The sequence below is a fragment of the Vidua chalybeata genome, chromosome 2 (assembly GCF_026979565.1).
Source record: "Vidua chalybeata isolate OUT-0048 chromosome 2, bVidCha1 merged haplotype, whole genome shotgun sequence".
In the NCBI taxonomy this organism is placed as follows: Eukaryota; Metazoa; Chordata; class Aves; order Passeriformes; family Viduidae; genus Vidua; species Vidua chalybeata.
In genome coordinates this window covers 65,766,540-65,786,893 of record NC_071531.1, presented here as the reverse complement: position 1 = coordinate 65,786,893, position 20,354 = coordinate 65,766,540, and the positions used below count along the sequence as shown (strand labels likewise).

Genomic DNA, 20,354 nt, shown 5'->3' with positions numbered 1-20,354 from the left:
TCTTCTGAATTACTAAATGTCTACTCTTGGCTCTTGGAAACAGGTTATCTTTTAGTGTCCAGGATATTAAGCAAGAGTGCAGTTTGACCTTGAGAAGAGTATGTTGCAGAAAACCTCTGTGTTCCTCCCAAGAGTGTGGAAAACCTGGTAGCTTGCAAATTATTGGACAAGAAAACAAGTCCAGTCATGAAACAAACTTCCATAATTAATTTAGTTTCACTATACAAAAAGCCAGCTTTTTTCCACAACAAATAATGCTGTTTTTACAAACAGCTACCTATCCTTATTGCACCCAAATGTAGGAGCGATATCAGAAGTTTGATTTGCCATTGCAAAAGCTGAATATTTGGATAGCTGTAGAATATCACAACCTTCACTTACTCCTTCTTTTCTTTCTAAAAATCAAAGAATGAGATCATGGGAACTCATGCACAAGTCTCTTGAAAATATCTATACTGAAATATTTAGTCAAAATTTTAAGAAATAAGTACTAGCATGTGGTGTCATAGTTTGAAAAGAGTTCAGCCATGCAACCTTCATCCTCCTAGAGAGCCGCAGCCAGACTTCCCAATGAAATAAGGTATGCATCAGTTCATAAAAATAATGGGGAGAGGAATAAAGATGCTGAGCTCAAGGGAACAGTTAGGCTTTTAAAAATCATTCCAAATAAAGCAGAGTTCTCCTACCTCTAAAAGGAAAGGGAGAAGCTGTTTGTTTTTAAAAGAAAAATACTAATAATATCTTCAATTACATTAATCTCAAAAAATGCTGAAGAGAACATATCATAAATCCTCTTCAAATGAATGCATACAAATAAAAGAGCAATTAGACAAAACATATATGATGAATATTTAAGTCACTGAAATATCCTCAAGAATTAGGACAGAGGAATAATTGGATCCCAACACAAGATGACACTAAGACCAGGAATGCAGAAAAAAATCCACCCTGAAACATTTGAACACCATTCCACTTCCCTGTAGCGTCCACACATCTACCTTAATTATTTATGGAACTTCTCATGTTATTTTGTTTGTTCAGCTATTATAATTGCAGTGGGAAAGAAAAAGCTGATGATTTGCTGTGTAACACTCAAAAAGTCCTTCTTAGTTTCACACAAACTCCTCACTTTCCTGCATAAAATGGAATATGACACTGTAAGTCATTACAGGTGCCAAGCCTTACTCACTGTCATTACATTCAGAACAAATACATAAATGAGAGTACAAACAATGACATGCTAGAGGAGTTTGTAAATACTTCATGAGGTATATACTAAGCAGACATTCATGTGCCAGTTTTGTGCATTGGTTTCTTTTTTTAATATATATTTTTGTTCTATTTGATCCATCTGTTCTCAGATATTTCAGTTCTTAGTATTAAAATCATTCAATTCAATTTTCTTTTCTGTTCTTGTCATCAGCTCTATAAAGAGTACGTATTTTTGACATCATTATGGCAAAACATGTAGTTTTGGTTGCAGCTCAAAAAAAATCCTAACCTTCTCTTCCTATTCAGATTATCTTACTGTTTCTCCATTCTTACATGAGATGATCTTATGACAGATATATCATTGCACCTTCTAGTAAGCCTAACATGGAGCAAGTTCTGTCCTCCTACTGCTCATGTCCCACCTCTGCTCTTGAGTGTAGCTGTAAATTATGTTCAGAACAAAAAATGAACTCTGTTCCCTGTTTTACATTAAAGGCAAGATTCAACCTATAGATCTAAAGTGGAGAACTTAGTTCAGATGCCTCCACTTTGGGGCTGGTGCCCAAGATCCCAGCGTTGTCTATGGAAATAGAGCTCCACTCAAGTGACTAAAGACAAGCATCTTTACCCACACTAAAATCCCACTCCAGAAGTGATGACTTGTAAATAACATAGCTAGGTCACTACTCCTTTCCATAACCTCTCTTTGATCAAGCAATTTGCAGAATAAATCTATACTGGGCTCTTTATTTACACCACAATAATTTGCAGCACAGTTTCTTGTATGTCCCCCTCATGTGCAAGTATTAACCAATGGCTCTGATCCAGCTTATCTGTTTCACATCTACAGCACCTGCTCATTGAGATTTCTTACCATTCTACTTCTGCCTACACATTTAGACTTCACCTTTCAGTTTTAAGGAAACACCCTCTTGAAAGAAAATGAATTCATCAAACTGGGAAAAAAAAAGCAAACAGCAAAATCACAGAAATATCTGAAAATCATACATTTCATAGAAGTCCACTAAATTGCATTTTGCATTCTGAGTTTGGACCAAGAAGAATGTGGTAAGCAGATATACCATGTATGGTGGAATTTGTGTCAGTCCTCACAAGGATACACTTAGTAGTAAAAAATAAAACAGGAAATTGGTGCCAACGCCACATGGTTAAAAAAAAAAGAAATGTGATACAGAAAAAAATTCTTTGATTACTGTTGTCTTTTCTCATTACTCATGTAGAGATATCCCTATTTATCAGCAAAGGAAGGAAAGAATATATAATGACATTTTCATGGGAAGGGGAAAAAATACAACCCCTATTTGATTCTTAACTGTTTGGCCAAGTTTAGAGTTACAAAATATGTTTACATTAAGAACCTGAGGTTTATTTGAATGTTTACTTTATAAAAGTTCCGAGTTGAGAAGCTTGCAGAGGGAATTGCATGATACTGTCAGTGTAAATTACAGGTTTTGTTTGCCACAGCCCGGTGCAATGAGCAGCTGGCCAAGAGCCAAACAAAAGGGCATAATTTAAAACACTCAATCAGTTATATTCTGAGACATTTTGTTTAGCTTTTAATAAGCCCTCCAGGGATGGAGAAATTACTAAAGCACATTGTCCTGACAAGAGCTAGAACAGTCCTCTCTTGTCACCACATTTCTGGGAATTTGACATTAATGCAGTAGATGAACGTAAGTGCATATATATACACAGATACACATACATATGTTCATATTTTTGCACATATGTATATTGAGATACATTTTATTTTACAGATTTGCACATCTGATGTTCTTTGTGGCTTTCCACCTTTCCAATGAAACATCCACAGCCAGTGAAATTTCTATACCCACTTATATATTCACTCATCTACTCTCTCTGCACGATTTCTTGTTTTATATGTTAAGAGTCAACCAAATGCATCAAACACAAAGCATCATGAATACAGAGTGAGGGCTGTTCAGGAACTGTTCTTTAGTTTACTTTGCATTATGGAAAAAGAAAGTCTCTATTAATATAAAAACAGGGTAACTCCAAAACTAAAAGTACATAAAAAAGCTTGTTTCTTTTATTGATAAAGAGATTATGACACTTCAACCAGAAATTTCTAAGCCCAAAAGTTTAGGAAATTCTGCTGAACCTTCAGATGCAAAATAAAGGCACTGAAATGTTTGACACTTGTTTCTGAGGATTCAGCAGCATGCATGAAAAAGAAGGGGAAAATATTATTTTGAAATCAAATGTATTTCTGATTAGAAATCAAAATGAGACATTATTATAGAACAAATTATTCTGTCCATGCTTACCCTACAGTTTGCTTCCTACACTTCTGTTAAGCATCCTATGCCAAGAGTCCTGATATTATGCTAGAACAAGTGTACTAACATGCTTTACAAGTCTTTTTATTCTCTGCTTCCGAGTCACTATGAAAGAGCAATGGCTGTTGTTGGTGCCCTTAATAAACATAAACCAATATGAAAAAATTAAGATGTTTTGAATTCTTGGAAGGAAGCAAAGAGAAAGGAGTTTGTAATGCCTATTCCCAGGCAGGGAGGAATCAATCGGAAATCTAAAATTCCTGTCCTAGTGACCACAATCTCGAGTGCATTTAGGTTTCAATTACTGTCATCTATTTACATTGTTGAAATATTTATTTCATTAGTATACAGGTAAGATATTTTTGCACATTTTAATTTCTCCACAGTAATAAGCTAACATCCTAGGAGTTTACATCTTTTTAAAACATACAAACATTCTGTTCAAAAGGAAATGGTATAAAATATCAGAAGACATTCTAGACTTAAAAGCCTAAATATTTACATAGGATCTCTACTCTACTCATGTTGTATCCTCCTCTTAGAATATTTACAAACTTCAAATTATAATTTGCAATAAACCCCAAAGTATTAGATTTGTTGTCTCTTTAGTTTGTTCAGAGAGCTCTACAGAGTATGCAATTCCTAATCATCTCTAGGCAAAATTTCAACACAGAAAACAATCTAGAACAGCATCAGCACTCCAGACTGGATGGGGAAGTAAACAAGAATACTGATCCCCAAGACCCATAGAAGAAACTCATTCCAGTACAGTAAACCAACACAGCTTATATTTGAGACTGAAAAAAACAACTCCAATGACACTGGATAAAAGGATTTAAAGAATTTTGAAGAAGCTGAAATCTACTTCTATTAGGAATTGCAGCTAAGAGAACATCTCATCTTCTCAGCATTAAAAAAAGCAGACTGACCCCCAGCATGATATCCAAATCCAACTGATTTTGCAACTATACTCAAAACACTTCATACCCACTGCTGTGCACCAGCACAGGTCAGACACACAGAAGTCAGAGCTACACATCTGCACAACCTTTTCTCAAATATCCAAAGCTATACTTTAAGAAGCTAATAGTTCAGTAATAACAAGGCAACTTTTTACAGGGCAACTAATTGCCAATACTCCTGGTAAGAACAGGATCCTAAAGCTCAACTGATCTAGAGAAAGATTTATCATTTTATTAGGAAAAGACAAGATATTGGTGGATCTTATCTAAAGATAGGTGGCACAAAAGCATAGATTTCAACCTTCAGTCAGGGAGGGATGGCAGCAGTGGCTGTCTCTCCTCCAGCATTTGCTATATGGTGATTGAAGTAAAATGGAGCAGTAGAACTCCTGTTCAACTCAAGAAAAGGAAAGGGGAAAAGGATGAATTCACTGCATTTCACAAGAAATAACTATGTGTGTACATGTGTTTCATACCCAGCAAGCAACCCACACGTCCCTTTGAAATCTGCCCTTCTACTGGCTGCCACTCATGGCACACAGACAGGCAACAACCCTGTTGCTTTAAAAAGCTGTACAAGCCTTTTGGGGTTTCCTACACCATAAAGATGTCACACCTTGAGACTAGAGTTACATGGTGGTGGAGTACAAGGACATAAGAGCCATGCACTGATTCCCTTCTGACACCTGACCGTGGGTCACAGTTTGTATGTTTTAGCCAATGCACTGAAGCAAAAAGCTCTTCCTCAAACATGACAAATCCTCACAGCATTTTATGCTGGTGTGATGGCCAATGCAAGGAAAAACTCACATTAGCTGAAGTGTTTTATGATATAAAATGTAGTTCTCTCCTTAACCATTAGTTGCTCAGAAACCAAAACATTATGAGAGCAGCAGAAGGACCAAACCTCTTTAAATGCATTCTTCAAATTGATGCATGATTAGGAGGCAGGGCCTCATAGAAAGTATATATGTCCTTGTCCCTTCTGACCTGCATCACTGTAGTACACACATTTGCAGGATTCTGCTTCCATGGAAGTGATTCTACCATAGTCAATTTACTAAACTAAAAAGCCAACAATCAAACAAAATAACCCAAACAAATTATAGGGCAATTGAATGCATTTGCATATAAGTAAAGTAAGACATACAGAAGCTACCAAATTAAAAATATTTAATAATTTTCCTAAAACTTCTTTAAAAATGTCTCCTCTGTCTTCCCAAACAAGAAGTAGAGGTTCCTCTCTTCACATAGATAGAAATTCTTTTTTTTTTCCTTTTTATTTCCAAAGATTTCTGTGAATTTCAGATTCATTTTCCTGTTTTTTTGGCAACACAGGTGACAACCAGAATAGCATAAATAGGTTTCCTTTCCAAATATTTGTTTTAATTCATTTTACTGACAGTATTTCTGATGACATTTACTCTGGTAGAGATACTGGCTCAGGTTTCTCAAGTTTTCAAAGTGCTACTTGTTAACACAATACTAAATATGAAGGGTGTTTTCATTGTTTTGGTTTTGTTTCTTTAAAAAGCTAGAGCTGGCTTTTTATCTATTTTTAGAAGTTTAGAAGCATACTTTCTGAATTTAAATAAGATTGGTAAGGCATCTGCCCTTCACTCCCCAGAATAAGCTACAATTGCTAGCATAATGCAATCAATTTACCAGTATTTATAATCTCCCATAAGACTTAGCATCTCAAAATTAAACCACTAGACCATAAAATCCCAGAGCCAGAAGAGGTCAGAAAGGAGAATGAACAAAATTAAAATGTCATCTACTCAATTTTCTTTTTCCATGCAAGGACTAAGATCCCCATGGAGTAAGGGCCATAACAAGACCAATCAGTGGCCAAGTTACAGTTCTCCAAGGGCCTCACCACTCTTCAGAAAAGAGGCCACATTTGTGAAGGCAAATGTGGTAGGAAGCATTCTCCCAGGGTTTTGATAAATCATTTTTCAATAGAAAGAAAACAGACTGATTTCCTCCTAAGCATTTTTAAGAATATATTATTTGGATTGCAGAGTTTTCAGCTTCAGGCCAAAAAGCATTCCTAAACACACATTTTAGATGTCATCAGAAGCTCTGTAAGACTAGGTTTGACCTTGACCTTCCCAACAACACTCTCCCTTGAAATGAATTATTCAACTCAGGGCACAAAAGTAACTGAGGAAATAGAAAGAACAACCCACATTCTCTCCACATCACGTACAGTTTGAGATTCTGCATTTTGCTTACATTTGTGTATGGGTAGAAATCCTTCTTAGAGTAAAGCCAGTAGGTTACCTGAGCACGTACTGCACACTGGAAACACTATTTTGGATGACGCCTGTTTCCAGGACAGCTATTCTATTCATTAAGCAGTACCTCTTATGTTACATTAAGCCATAAACATTCTAGCTAACTCAATATGGTAAATATAAAAAAAAACTCACAAAACTGAATATTAAAAGAAAGGAGGTTTTCAATTCTTCCTCTTTTTAAAATGAGAAGATGGATGAAGGTTGGTTTGCCTATTTGCATCCAGATTCCCCCTCTATTCCTTGGCTGAGGCTCTGAACTTCTCCTATCACCTTCCACTCCCTCAGAGAACAGAGAAACTATGAAGGCACTGTAAGATGAAGACCACATATAGAAAACCTGAATAAATGGAACATAAATTTTTGTCTTTAAATAAATCAGTCCCTCAGAAGTTAAGTGTACCAATTATGTGGCTAACACTAGGGCAACAAATTTTTCCTTGCCCTCCTATTGCCATATGCCTGTCATTTTTCCCCTACATTTTCCACTCACTGTTTCAAACAGATGTTGCCACTTATATGCCAAGAAAGGAATCTCTGAATTACCCCCTTCAAGTATGATGGAATGGCAGACTGAATGGAGCCAGAGAAAGCACCATTAGCAGTTGTTCACACTTCTGTTTTCTCTTAACTTCCTCTTCTCCAAAGTTTATTCTTCCTATGCAAGGAGACATAGAACTATAAAGCCATCTATGACTCATGCCGCAAAATATATAGCTGCAGCCATGTACAGAAGTAATGTTTTACCTTTTTTTTATTTTTAAGGCCACCTTTAAGAAACATTCTCTCCTTTCAGTTTCCAGATGCAAGGTTCCTTTGTTACTCACCCAAGCATCAACACTGGTGATTTTGTAAACTCACTGCTCAGTTTACCAGCGGCTTGCAGTCTCTCCCTGCAACTCCTACTTCCCAGGGTCAGCTTGGGCACACACTTCACAATTCCAGAGTAGTGCGCCTCAAATAACATCTCTAACACTACACATGCCCTTGTTTTTGTTGTCAAGACCATGAAAAGCTAAAAATCACACAGATAATTCTTCAGAAAGGTGGGCAGAAGAATAAAATATGAATGGAGGGGGGAAAAATGGATGTATCCACAAGAGAAGTGAGCAGTTACCTTGGTACCATGAAACAGAAGTAATTAGCCCATCTAGAAATAAATTTTTTAAACAGGTTTAAAATAACCAAGAGTTTCCAAAAGGAGTCACTCAATGACAAACAGCACAAAAGCAGATATGCTGGCCAGCTTCAAGAGACATTTCATGGAATAAAAAGTGTAACTAAACTAAGTAGAATTAAAGTAAAACTTCATTATTTTCCTTTCATCGGTGCTCTTGCACTGATTATCAGCATCACAATCACTACCTGACAATATTTGATCTTTTTCGGGTTTTGATTTTCATTTCTTTGGTTGGCTGATTGCAGGTTTTTGGGTTGTTTTTTTCTCTTGTTTGGTTAGGGTTTTTTGATTGTTCATTTGTTTTTAATGTGAGGAGATGCAGACAGAGGTTTGCAAATGAAAAAAAAGGGAATCATACATTCAATGTCAGAAAATTACCTAAATTGCATAATCAGAGACTACAGAATTACCTTTTTCCTCCATTTCAAGTCTCAAGAGCATAATGAAACCAACAGAGATGCACAGCTGAAACCTGGTATTTTCTTAAGTTTGCAAAGCCGCTGTTAATTACTTAAAGACATGAGTTTATGCTAAGAATGGGAACTATCCAGCACGTCTTACTTTTATTTACAGTTTTGTTATTGAGTGACTCTTCTTGGACATGCTAGGTTATTTTTACCTGGTTTTTAAGCCTAATTTTCATCCCAGAGTATGATGTTTGTTACTTCCAAGGTGTCCTATGAAACTGACTGCAATTCATGTAGAATTATGCTTTTCCTTACATTTCTGAGTAGTATTCAGGACTAATTCAGAGAGGCCAAAAAGCAGAAAGGCCATGTGGCAAGCTCCACTGTCAAAAAGAGAAATCCTACAGGCTGATGCTTCCCTACCAAAACCTGGAGGGTGTTTGTGGTGGTGTTTTCCTTAACACATCAGTCACATGTATATTTAGCTCTCCAAATTAACTAGCAATCCTTTGTCCCAATGTCTGCTCCACCACTGGTATAAATATCAGTGAGAGACTGAAACAGAAAGATGCCTACATGAATAACTATCAGGGAGAAAATGTCACACAGGCTCATCCCCCCACCCAACCCTCTCCTCTCCACTTTTCTAAACAGAACTGCTAATAAGTAAAAAGAAAGCAAGTTGGTAGGATGTTAAACATCACCTATTGCCCATCCAATGGATAACAGCTGAAACTTGCATTCATCAAAAATTTGCACATTAGCATTATTAAGTCTACTGAGGGCTCATCCACACTCTGTCCTGGGTTTGCATTTCCAAAAAAAACCATAAAGAATGACACTGTCTGCTTGACTGGACAAAAATACAAGAAAGTTTTAAATTCTGCTGTATATGCCTTGCTTTTCACTTGAGGATCTTCAGTACAACACACAATTCTGTCCCAGCGGTCCTTGAAGGATCAAGGAGAGTATTTTGAGACCCACACTTCTAAAATCAGTATCTTGTTTCAAGATTTTTATGGGAGCACTGTCCATCACAAACTGATGTGGTGAAGAACTGGAAGGATTCTGTGAAATTACGAAAACCAATTTTTTTATTTCTAAGGATATGTTGGGATAGGCACAATAACAGAAAGAACTTGCCAACAAGTTCCCACTCTTCAAGACATATACCTCAAAAGCAAAGTCAATACTGATAGATTACTCATACTGGAGCCTAATTTAGTCTGGGAGCAGCACAAGAGGGAAGAGAGGAACAAAACCCATGGCCTTGGGTTCAGTCAGCATTTTCCCTGAAAAACACCTTCCAGCCTCTACCCAGAGGCTGACTAGCAGTTTTAATTTTAAAGTTCAGTACAATTTTACCCCAAAGCCACATATAAAAACTGCATTAAGACAACACAGGAAATCACATGTAGATCATCATAACATAAAGCTCAGATTTTTTAATGTAGGGGTTTTGTTTGGTTTTTGTTTTTGTTTTTTTAATGTGGTCTCATTTCCCACAGAGTAAGAACTTACCTGTTTATTTAATTTGGTTTATGAAATCCAGGTTCATTAAAACTAGACTGAGATCATAAAAAATACCATGACAATCAATAAAAGACCAAACTTTGGTATCACTTTCATGTAGCTTGAGAATTATAAGCTGTGTATTATACCTTTCACAAAAAAAGTTCTTATTAAAAACCAGATCAGTTCTGAACTAGACCAATTAAAATCACCAGACACATATTTTGCACATATGGTCCTTAACAAGAATAACTCTAAAATGTATGTAAATTAGCTTAGAAAGACAAATTTAATATTCCATAAACAAAAAAATTTATCTCCAGTATTTTTAAGTGGCTCATTTTCCAATAAATTAAAACCACAGACTGGGTGGAAATTGGTCTACCTCCTCTGAATTCATTAACAACAGGAATTACACCACATGAAATTTCAGCAAATCAGTCTACAAATAGATACATAAAACTCTTCTGGTCCTTTCTGTTTGTTTCAATACATTTAAGTGCATTTACAGAAAGATGATGAACTCATTAAACCAATATGAAATCTTATTCTCTTTAGTTACACCCTTCCCAAGTGAATCCTATCCCCAGGCTATTATTTCACTTCATAGTTGTTGATAGGATGGTTAGGAAATGGTTAATTCTGCAAGATTATGTCTTCCATATGCAACTACCATTCAGCATTCCACCCTAAGGGTACAATCAACCAATAAAGGCTTTGTTCTGATTATGTAATGCATGTATTTGATATCCCACTTGAGAACTCTGTTGGATGTAAAGAGAGCTATAGCCTAGTGACTTTGCAAATAAGATGATGTAATATTTCTTTGGAAGTAACAAAACATCTGAGCACGTTCACTGTGAACCACAGAATTCAGAAGCCCAAGCACTTTTCAGTCTGACGCACTCAGCCGCTTGAGAGCTGTGTCCCCCTTCATGGTTTGCTTGCTCTGTAGCACTTACAAACTTTCTGACACCAAGAACAGAATCACAATTTTCTTCCCAACTAGTCACACAAAAAACCACACAGAACAACCCAACTTCATTTGAATTTAGAGGTTCTCAAAAAATGGAATAAAATTATCCCCCAAATTGCATCTAAAAACAAGAAAGAAAAAATGTTTTCTTTAAGCAACTTTTAAAAATGTATGTGCCCAAAAGACAGCAGCCAAAAGAACACCTAAGACATCTGTGCAATTCCTAAGAGAGAAATAACATGTGGAATTCCAGCTTGTACCAGTACACTCATAGCTTAAGAGTTGTGAAAGTGTTTAACTTAGGATTTGTATTCAAATGTTGCACATGAACACATTCCTGGTACATTCATTGTTCATCAAAGCGGAAAAAGTAATAACCGGTAAATGTCATAAAACCATGCACACAAATATACACTTAAAAAGGACTGTCACCTGATGGGGTTTTAGATATAGCAGCTTTCATAGTTCAAGTCAATGAAGAAGTGGCTTTTAAAAGAGAAGTTTAGCGAAAGTAAAATATTCAAATATTCGCCAGAAAAAATGACACAACAAAACAATAAGGTTCTACTATAAAATCACTGTCACTTAAGAAATTACTATGAGAGAGACAGAACTATGTCAGGGTCAGAAGAATGAAGACATAGGAAAAAATCAAATCCAGAGCTCTACTAGAAAACAAAGTGAACATTTTTCTTCATTATGAAAGATGTGACCATTTTCTCTGTCCTCAATACCAGGCAATTGACAGTAACAAGTTGGCCCCATTTGAAATGCAATATTTCTAAGCTAATTCCCTGCAGAAATGCAATATCCAGGCATTTCCTTTCTTAAACTGATATTAATGTCAAAGTGAAAAGCACACATTTGCGATTCTGTGCAGATTACTTCCCAATTCTGGACCTCTTCCCTTTCCCACTGACCTCCCTCAGGGAACAAAAGTGCAATCAATGAGCTTCCCTGCGTTCTAGTACAAATACTAAAAATACCTCTAACCATTCCTTCCCAGTCACTCCACTGGACATTAGTATCTTCACATGGCCCTCCCTCCACCTTCCAATAATCCACTAATGGATTTTCTTCTTCCAATATGACGAAGGCAAACTGGAACCTCACCTGACCAATGTTAGCCTCTCTTATTGGTTTTGGCTCCTAGATGTACATAAAAAACAGACAGAGGAACAGAATAGCACAAGAAGAGAACAGAAGAGAAAAAAAACTTGTTAATAGCTGGTGCCATAGTTAAAGAAAAAAATCCCAAACGAGGGATTTGGTGATTTGGTCTCTCTATTATACTGCAGTCAGGAAAAGAAACAAATTATTGTACTTGCAAAAAGATTCACAAACATGATTCCCCATTTCTTTTTATATTACCTTTGTTAATGCTATTCCCTGAAGTCTGTAGGAATTCACTACCAAAAAAGGGCAGCTTTGCTGCTTTTGGTAAGTACCTAAAATAGAGAAAATGCTTCCAAGATAGCCCAATATCGAAGCAAAAATAATGAGTTTGAGTAAATGACCCAAATTCTATGACATCAATGCACGTGGAACACAGACCATGACATTTAAAGCTAAGGTATCACAAACAGCCTTCAGTCATTCATTCTAAATATTAATTAGCTGAAAGAAATCAAAATCCACTGGAACCATCATTCACTGAAACTCAGACACACCCAGAACTCCTTTGTGTAAAAGTGCATAAGCTTTTCAGAGTGATTCCCAACAGATCTGGATGAACTTCAGAATTCCCTCCAACTCAGACTCTGCTCTTCACAAGCAAAGCCACAATGAGGGTTTCCACAAGCCCCTGAGCTATGCGTGTTTCTGCTCCAGGGATTACCTATACCTACCACAACCACTCCAAGAACTGTAACCATCCGTCACACTGACTGCTGAGAAAAATATACTTAGCAACATTTCTGGGCATGACCTGCTGTGATTTACATATACACACAGATAGCTAAAAGTTAAGGCTCCACTTAGGTTCCCAAGCCCCAAGGTCAAAGCAATTTTATAGCTCTCAAAGTGTTTATTCTTGTCAAGCTCTGTATAACCTTATATCACTCTGGACACATCTTAGGCTTCTAGCAAAATAACTCCTCCTATTTTGGTATTGTTGGATTCATGTATGCTCCTCTTTACTCAGCAGCAATAGCAAGAACTGATTTTTTTAATGTGGAAATCGCCTCTGCCCATCTACTATGGAAATATGAAATAAAAACAATTAAAATCAGAAAAATAGAGTAAAACAGAAAAAAACCTAACAAACTTCATGTGTCCCAAACTTGAATCAAACCAGAAGGTCATGCACAACCGGTTCTGGATTTAACCAGTACAACATATATTAGGAATTCAAAAATATACTTGCTCTTTTACAGCTTTCTAGTTCTAGGCCTCTGTCTATTGTAAATGGAATCAAGACATTTCTGCAACATTTTAAAAGTTAAACACAAAAAGGCTGCATAAATACTATCATAAGTACTGCATTACAATAACTAGAACCACTTTTCTCCTCTGTCCTTGCTACTGGCTAGAGTTATGCACAAATATTTACCTATATATATAGTTCTGTATTTACTGGAGAGGGGGTAGGGGGGAAAATATAACCTGAAGATCTACAAATTTACAGTGCTTAAATCTTTGTTCTGTAGAGTCACCTAAAAGTACTAAAGTCTATGTTCTTTTGTTGAATCCATTTAAGAAATTTGCCTATTTTTTTCTTAACTAATAGTACAGCCTGCTTATAAGATAAATTACAAGCAATTATCAAGTGTACTATGCCATTTCATAGCAGAATATGCCACTACAGATTTCACTTACATGAAACTGTATCACTACAAGAAAGAACCCAATACATTGCTCTCTTTAATCAATTCTATGCAGTTCATCCTGACCACACTTTTTGTAAGTACAATTTGTATGTACTGTAAGTATTTTTCATCTAATTAATATTAATCTTCATATTAGAAGCTCCTGAGTTCACTGGCCAGAGCAAATAGAAGGCAGAAATTATGCTCTGTCAAAATGCTTTCAATCAAATTACCCAGGGGAAACAATGTTAAAAGGTACAGAAGCTTCATCCTTACAACTAAAAATAGGTAGCTGAACAAAACAGGTTAAAAATAAAGTACTCAACAACTAAAAAAGTCTACAAAATAAAGCAGACTATAAAGCAGTGGGAAAGGTTGCCGGGAAGACTGTTTAAAGAGCATAGGATTTTAGGGACTAAAAGAAAATGTTGCCGTTTCTTCAGGTGCTGGAAGAGAATTTCCTTATACCACTTTTTTTTGTGCTTTAGTTCAGTTTTCAAGCATGAAGCAAGCTGTAGGCTATTCAAACATTTAGTTCATCTCCTAGAAGACTTTCTTAGTAATAGTCCATCCTGATGACATAACACCCAGAGACATGAGATCAATAAAAGTGTTCCCAGATAATGACACAACTTCAATATTGCTGAGTTGAAAGTAATGGTTCTTAAGGCTGATACATCTCATGCCAGCTGCTGTAAAAAAGCCAAATTAATACCCTTTTGTATTTGTTCTCCTTCCTCACTCCAGGGTTTTGTAAAATTTTTGTTGCAGACTCTGAAGCTGTGGAGTGTCTGAGTCTGTTAAATCCATTTCCCCAAGCCCAAGAGACTCCTTGAACAGTACCTGCTGTGGGCAAGACTAACACAAAGAGCTACATGTGACTACACCCTAGGAGGTCAAGAAATTCTGTAAATACTTTTCCAGACCAGAGAACTGAACTGCACAACTAAGTCACATTTCTAAACTATGAATCCATCAGATAGCTCAGCAATCCCAAAGGGATCAAAGTTTTACGAGCTACATTACATCCCTAGGAATCCACAATCTAAAACAGCCTGTATAGGATGCATTTGCCTCTGTGTTATTCCAACACATATTCCTTGAACAGGTACCAAAATCACCCATAACTTGAAGCATTGTGCTTTAAACAGGAATTAATGTATAGCTACTGAAATTACAGAGAATAAGAAAAGCCTTTTTGAGTGTATTTCTTACCAGGAATGGTTGGGGGGGGGGGGTGGTTATCAAGGCAGAAAACATGTCTGTTATTACATAGATTTTGCAACATAGATGCAGCATCTTAAGACCCAAAGAAGGGCCTCTGGGCCTAAGAGCACGCTTGTGTTTTACTCTGCTAATGCAGGCAGCCCAACAAAAAAATACTTTCTCTCCTTGCAAATTTTGCCTTCCTTACCATCCATATTCATTCTTCTACAGCCTTACTCTCTTTCAAAAAAGCTCTCTAACAGCTCTGTTTCACTGGGTTCATCAGTAGGAGGCAAGAGAAGCCTGTTCAACAGAATTATAACAATGACATGTAGGCTTTGTGATACATTTTAATTCTGGATTCTCTCTACTTAACCACCAAAAAAGAAAATAAAGCATGACAGCTTTGTACTCCACTTTGCATAAAATCAATGGCACCAGTGAGCCTTCTTCTAGTTCTGATGCTGCATTCAAGCCCACATTCACCTGTGTCCCTGACAGGCTTGTGCTCCCAAAGTAGCCAATAGCCTCAGGAAGCTCCTGTAAACCTGCAACCCCCAAGAAATGCACTGAATGCCAAACCCCTTCTACCTGTGTGCTAGGCTTTGCTCTCTAAGCTATCAGTGGAATGCATCACCCAGCAACAAGTGCAGGAACAACAGATGTGAAGGGAAAGGCATATGCGAAGACATGGTGCATGATATGGAGGAGCTGAAAGAGGCTGCAATAACTTGATTTACTTTTCCACCTCATATCATCAAAGCTTTGAAAGAAACATCCTCCACTGGCACCATGTTCAATTCATGGCAGTGTGAAAAGTTGAGTCAACAAACCTGCACAGTTTTTATTCAAATAAGAATTATACTGCTTTGAAAAGGAGTTGATCACTTTGAATAAAATGACTGAACTCATAGCTGAGATTAATACATAAAAAAAAGAGACAGGGATTCATGTGGAGTCAGATAGAAGTTCAAAATGTTTCAGCCATACCACTTCCCTGAAGTTCTACAAAAAGAATCTTGCTTTGACTGAATTCAAAGGAAATGGATGAAGTAGTACAGTGTCATTTTTTTCTGCAGTCTAATGACCAAAGATATTTAAAATATGTTCTACTTTCAAGCATGCTTACAGACATGAAACTGAGCACCTTCCAAGGTCCTAAGTCTTCACATGATGACAACTCACTTTTGCTACTGCATTAATACTGAAATGGCTGTCGTGCCTCCAGAAATAGCCCAACTAGACAGGCACACTTGTGGGTGGGAGTGGGCTGATAAAAAATCTCACTGCAGAACCCATCACAAACAAAATAAACCTCCAATCCCAAACTTCTTAAAATACACTCTTATACTTTCATGCACTAAAGAACATTATCTCATTTTATCACAGAGAAAAAACTACTTGACTATATATGGTTCATATAGAGTAGGGGAAGGCATACAAATTAAATTCTATCCATCCGTGTTCATGATAAAATCTGCTATGCAAAAAGTTGTCTTTTTCATAAAAAATTACCTTGGTCCCATATACAAAATCAAACCATCTCACAAGCAGATATGAAGCACTTGCAAGTTCTCCTTAGAAGCCATTAATAGTTGAGAGGTGCAGTCATCAACCTCCCAATACAGCACCCAACATAAACGGATCTAATTATCCTTAATATTTGGCTAGGAATTTTATTTGTATCTGAAAAAAGAAAAAAAGGGAGAATAAATGGAATCTGTAAACAACAGGAGAGTTTGAAAAAATATTTCTCCCTGCTTCCAAAAAAAAATTTAAACCACAGAGTAATGGAGATATGAATCTCTTTCCACCCATGATCCATAGTAAAAGACACACAAATCTGAAGAATGTTATCTTTAGAACTTTTCCCTGCTTCTGCCCCTTGCCTTCCACATGCATTTATCAGTTGTCAGTACATTTCAGACTGTAAATAAGCCATAATAACATCCATATTTCTCTTTGCAATATTCAGAAATTAATCTGTACATTAGTATATGAAACTCTAAAACACTTTACGGATGAAAACTAAGAGATCATCAAACACAATGCTAGGAGAAATAAAAAATCAGAAAATTTTTGAAGGATGCTAATAATCTAAGAAATAATTAAGAGTGAATCTTCTTCCACTGAGTAATGTCCAAACTCCCACAGATTTCAGAGACAAGGCTGAGCACACAGTGGAGAAAAATCCTTGAAGTTATGAGTTATTAAAACATTAAATATCAGCTCCCATTTATGCAAGGCAATAAAATTCAACTTGTCAATTCTGCACGTTTCAGTTCTCCAGGTATCACATGCAAAACTTAAGCAGACCACCTCCAAAAAAGCAAACAGTTCTAAGTAATGTAAAATACTAATAAAAGCTTTGACAGTATTTGTACTTTAGTCGACGTTTATTTTTGGAATATGAAAGTAACCTAAAGATTTAGACCCCAGGGAGAATTTCAGAAGCCCAAGCTTCACAATATCTACATGAAATAAATGTGATCAAGAGCCTGATGCAGCCAAACATTTCAATATATCATTAAAGTCAGACTTCTGCTGAAGTCCTTTCCTTTTTCAACAAAAATACATAGGGCTATGTTTTAAGTGCTTTGTTGAACTGAGGCCCAAGTTCTAATTTCCTTTATTTATCTTAGATACAAAATGGCCAAAGGAAGGGGTCAAATGCTGCAATAGATAGGTTATGGGTTTAAGGACACTGGAACTGCTGCTATGAAACGCCATAGGAAGAAAAAGGAAAGAGGAGTTTAATGATGGAAGTAATGGGAAGAATTCAGATAGTTTAAGATAAAGTCTAAACAACTGCCTCAAAGTCTTCTAGCTTATTTGTCCTATCTTCTCCTTGTCTCATATAATCTTCCATCTTCCCAGCTTCTATTTTTCTAAAGTAAAATCCTGAAAGAATGTGGGCACAAATAAGAATACCAAATGATAAGCAGGGACCAGAAAAAAAGTCACTGCAAGCAGCTGCAGAGAGCAGCCCTGCATTGACAGGAGATGCACCAATGATTTAATACAATTTTCTTTTGGTCTCCAATTTCACAAATCAACAGTTCCTTTTGCGTCACAATACTTGCAAATGCACCAATTTCGTGCAAAACTATGTGTAGCAATTAAGGAAACAGAATTCATTTTCAAGGAGCAATAGAGAATGAGACAGGAATAGCTGCCTGCCTAAAGGCTTTTTTTTTTCCTCTTCAGTGTAGCTCACCAGTGCCAGGATTCCACCTACAGATACTGAAAGGAACTGTAAAAATGCAGTAAAGGAAGGGTTCTTTGCAACTCAATTCATTGCCTCAGATAAAAGTAAGTTTTTCATGTTATAATAGTCCAGAACTTGGAATTTTTAATAAAATATCCAAGCCCTTAACAGGGCTTGGGTAGCACTGTACAATGTCCTTTAAGTCATAACAATATAAAAGAAGGAAGTCAGGTCATTATACACTCAGCTGATGCTCTTTGATAAAGCTGGTTTGCAGAAGGTCACAGATGTGCACTTTTGTATTGCAGAGAGGAATTAACTAAGAAATGAGGAGTTTGTATTTTGGCCATCCCCAGATGTAAACACAGACTTATAAACAGAAGGACTTGCATTCTCTATTCCCTGTTCCCAGACTACCAATAAGCTTATCACCAGCACTATCTGAGCCGTGTTCCTTGGAACTCCAGAATAGAATTAGATTGTGAGGATGAATTTTTGACTACCAGCTTTTGAGAAGTCCTCTTCTTCAAAGCTGCTTATGGCCTAAAACAACTGTTTCATGTGGTGGAACAAAAATGCAGACAATTTTTAATACAGACTACAGAAACAGGGTGTGTGCAGGTGAAGGGAAAGTTGCAAAAAAAAAATGCAATTGCAAAGGGAAAGCAAAAAAAGAAAATAAACCCAGGACAGAAACAGTAGTTTTCACCTCTAAGGATTTATTTATGCTTACATACATACATGTAAAAAAGGATGCATTCACATTTAACTCCTACCTACCTTGCACTGAATAACTTCTCTGACTCCTCCTGCAAATCAGAACTGGATACAGCAGTACATTTACAGCCTGCTCTTAGACAGTACCTTGCACCTTCAGTTGTCCTGCCATGCTAAACAGAGTCCCAGCAAAAAGGCTGAGTTTGTAGCTGAACATATTTCCTATAACAAGGTCACCTAGATGAGCTTGTATTTCAAATTAGCCATATTGGCATAATACTTTTGAGAAAAACTAGACAAACTGTTAGCCTCCAAAAACATTACCCAAAGTACTGAATAGGCCAATATCAGCTAAAGGACAGGTTATTTTGCTTCTGTTTGGATTTCATTTTTAACTCTCACTAGAACAGCCAGTGAAATATTATCCTGGTCTGTCCATTGGTATATTCAAATAAGATGTTTTCTATCTCCAAAACAATTTGGGAAGGGTTAGTATTAAATAAATTGAAAATTTTCTGACGAGGTACCCAAATCTGAACTTTCTCAGAAACTTACAAAGAGGACACTGCAGGATCACCCATGCAAATAAGCAGCAGAGTTCTGAGGAAGTCTTTACTCAGTAACCATGCAAGGGGTTGCCTGGAATTTTTCAACTAAAGTACCTTTTTCAGGCTACGCTCAGGGTAAATGTATGCAAGATAGCTAGAAGATGTCTGTCTTGTTAATGAAATGCAAACATCTTCATCACCATTTGTCTTCATACCTACAGGCAACACCCCCAAATAAGTAACTTGCATTATTGTTAGCATTATGTTCAGTATGACAAAACACACTAAAGGCAGGCAGAGAACAGCTTAAGCTACAGAGATGAAGACTAAAATTCAAATGCTGCAAATAAATTAATTGTGGATGCACCTACTACTTCAGTAGTGTAGAATGCCTTTCGATGGTCTAATTTACCCACCAACATAAAAGGAGTTTGTTTCACTGACTCCCGTTAACCCTTAGTGGATTTTCAGTAACAAATTTTGTACCTATTTCCAGTATTTCCTCCTTCTGTCATCAGTGTTTATTCACAGTGTACACTAAAGGACGGGGAATACAAGCAATACATTTTGAGTCCTTCAATCTAAATCCTATTTTTTGGCTTTCTGCCTCTTTCCTAAATATTAAAACAAACTACTCATTTCTTCAAGACCTTCTTACTAAAAATAGTTGGTTGGACTGCTTAATTGTGTTAGCTGAAACACAAACATACAAAAAAGGAAAGGGGTTTGTAGAAAAAACATTGAAGAGTAAAAGAAATCAGATTTCATCTGGCCTTCCCATCATCACTTAAGAGAATTGTTTTGTAGTTACATCATCAGGAAATAAAATACTATCCTCCAAGGACCCCAACTCTTTACAGAAGGAAAAAAAAGGAAGGCTCAAAGTTCATATCCCCCCACAGAGGAGTTCAGCTAAAGTTGCATTTTTTTGTCATAATAAAATTAAAAGGGAAAAAAAAAAAAAAACAACAGAAAAAGCTCCCTTAGAACAACTAATT

At 36.6% G+C, this 20,354-nt stretch overlaps 1 protein-coding gene across 3 annotated transcripts in view; it reads right to left on the bottom strand.

Moving 5' to 3' along the window:
- The window catches only part of CMSS1 (cms1 ribosomal small subunit homolog), a 221,382-nt gene that overhangs the window by 161,600 nt on the left and 39,428 nt on the right, over window positions 1-20,354 (bottom strand). The gene's annotated exons all lie outside the window — the stretch shown is intronic.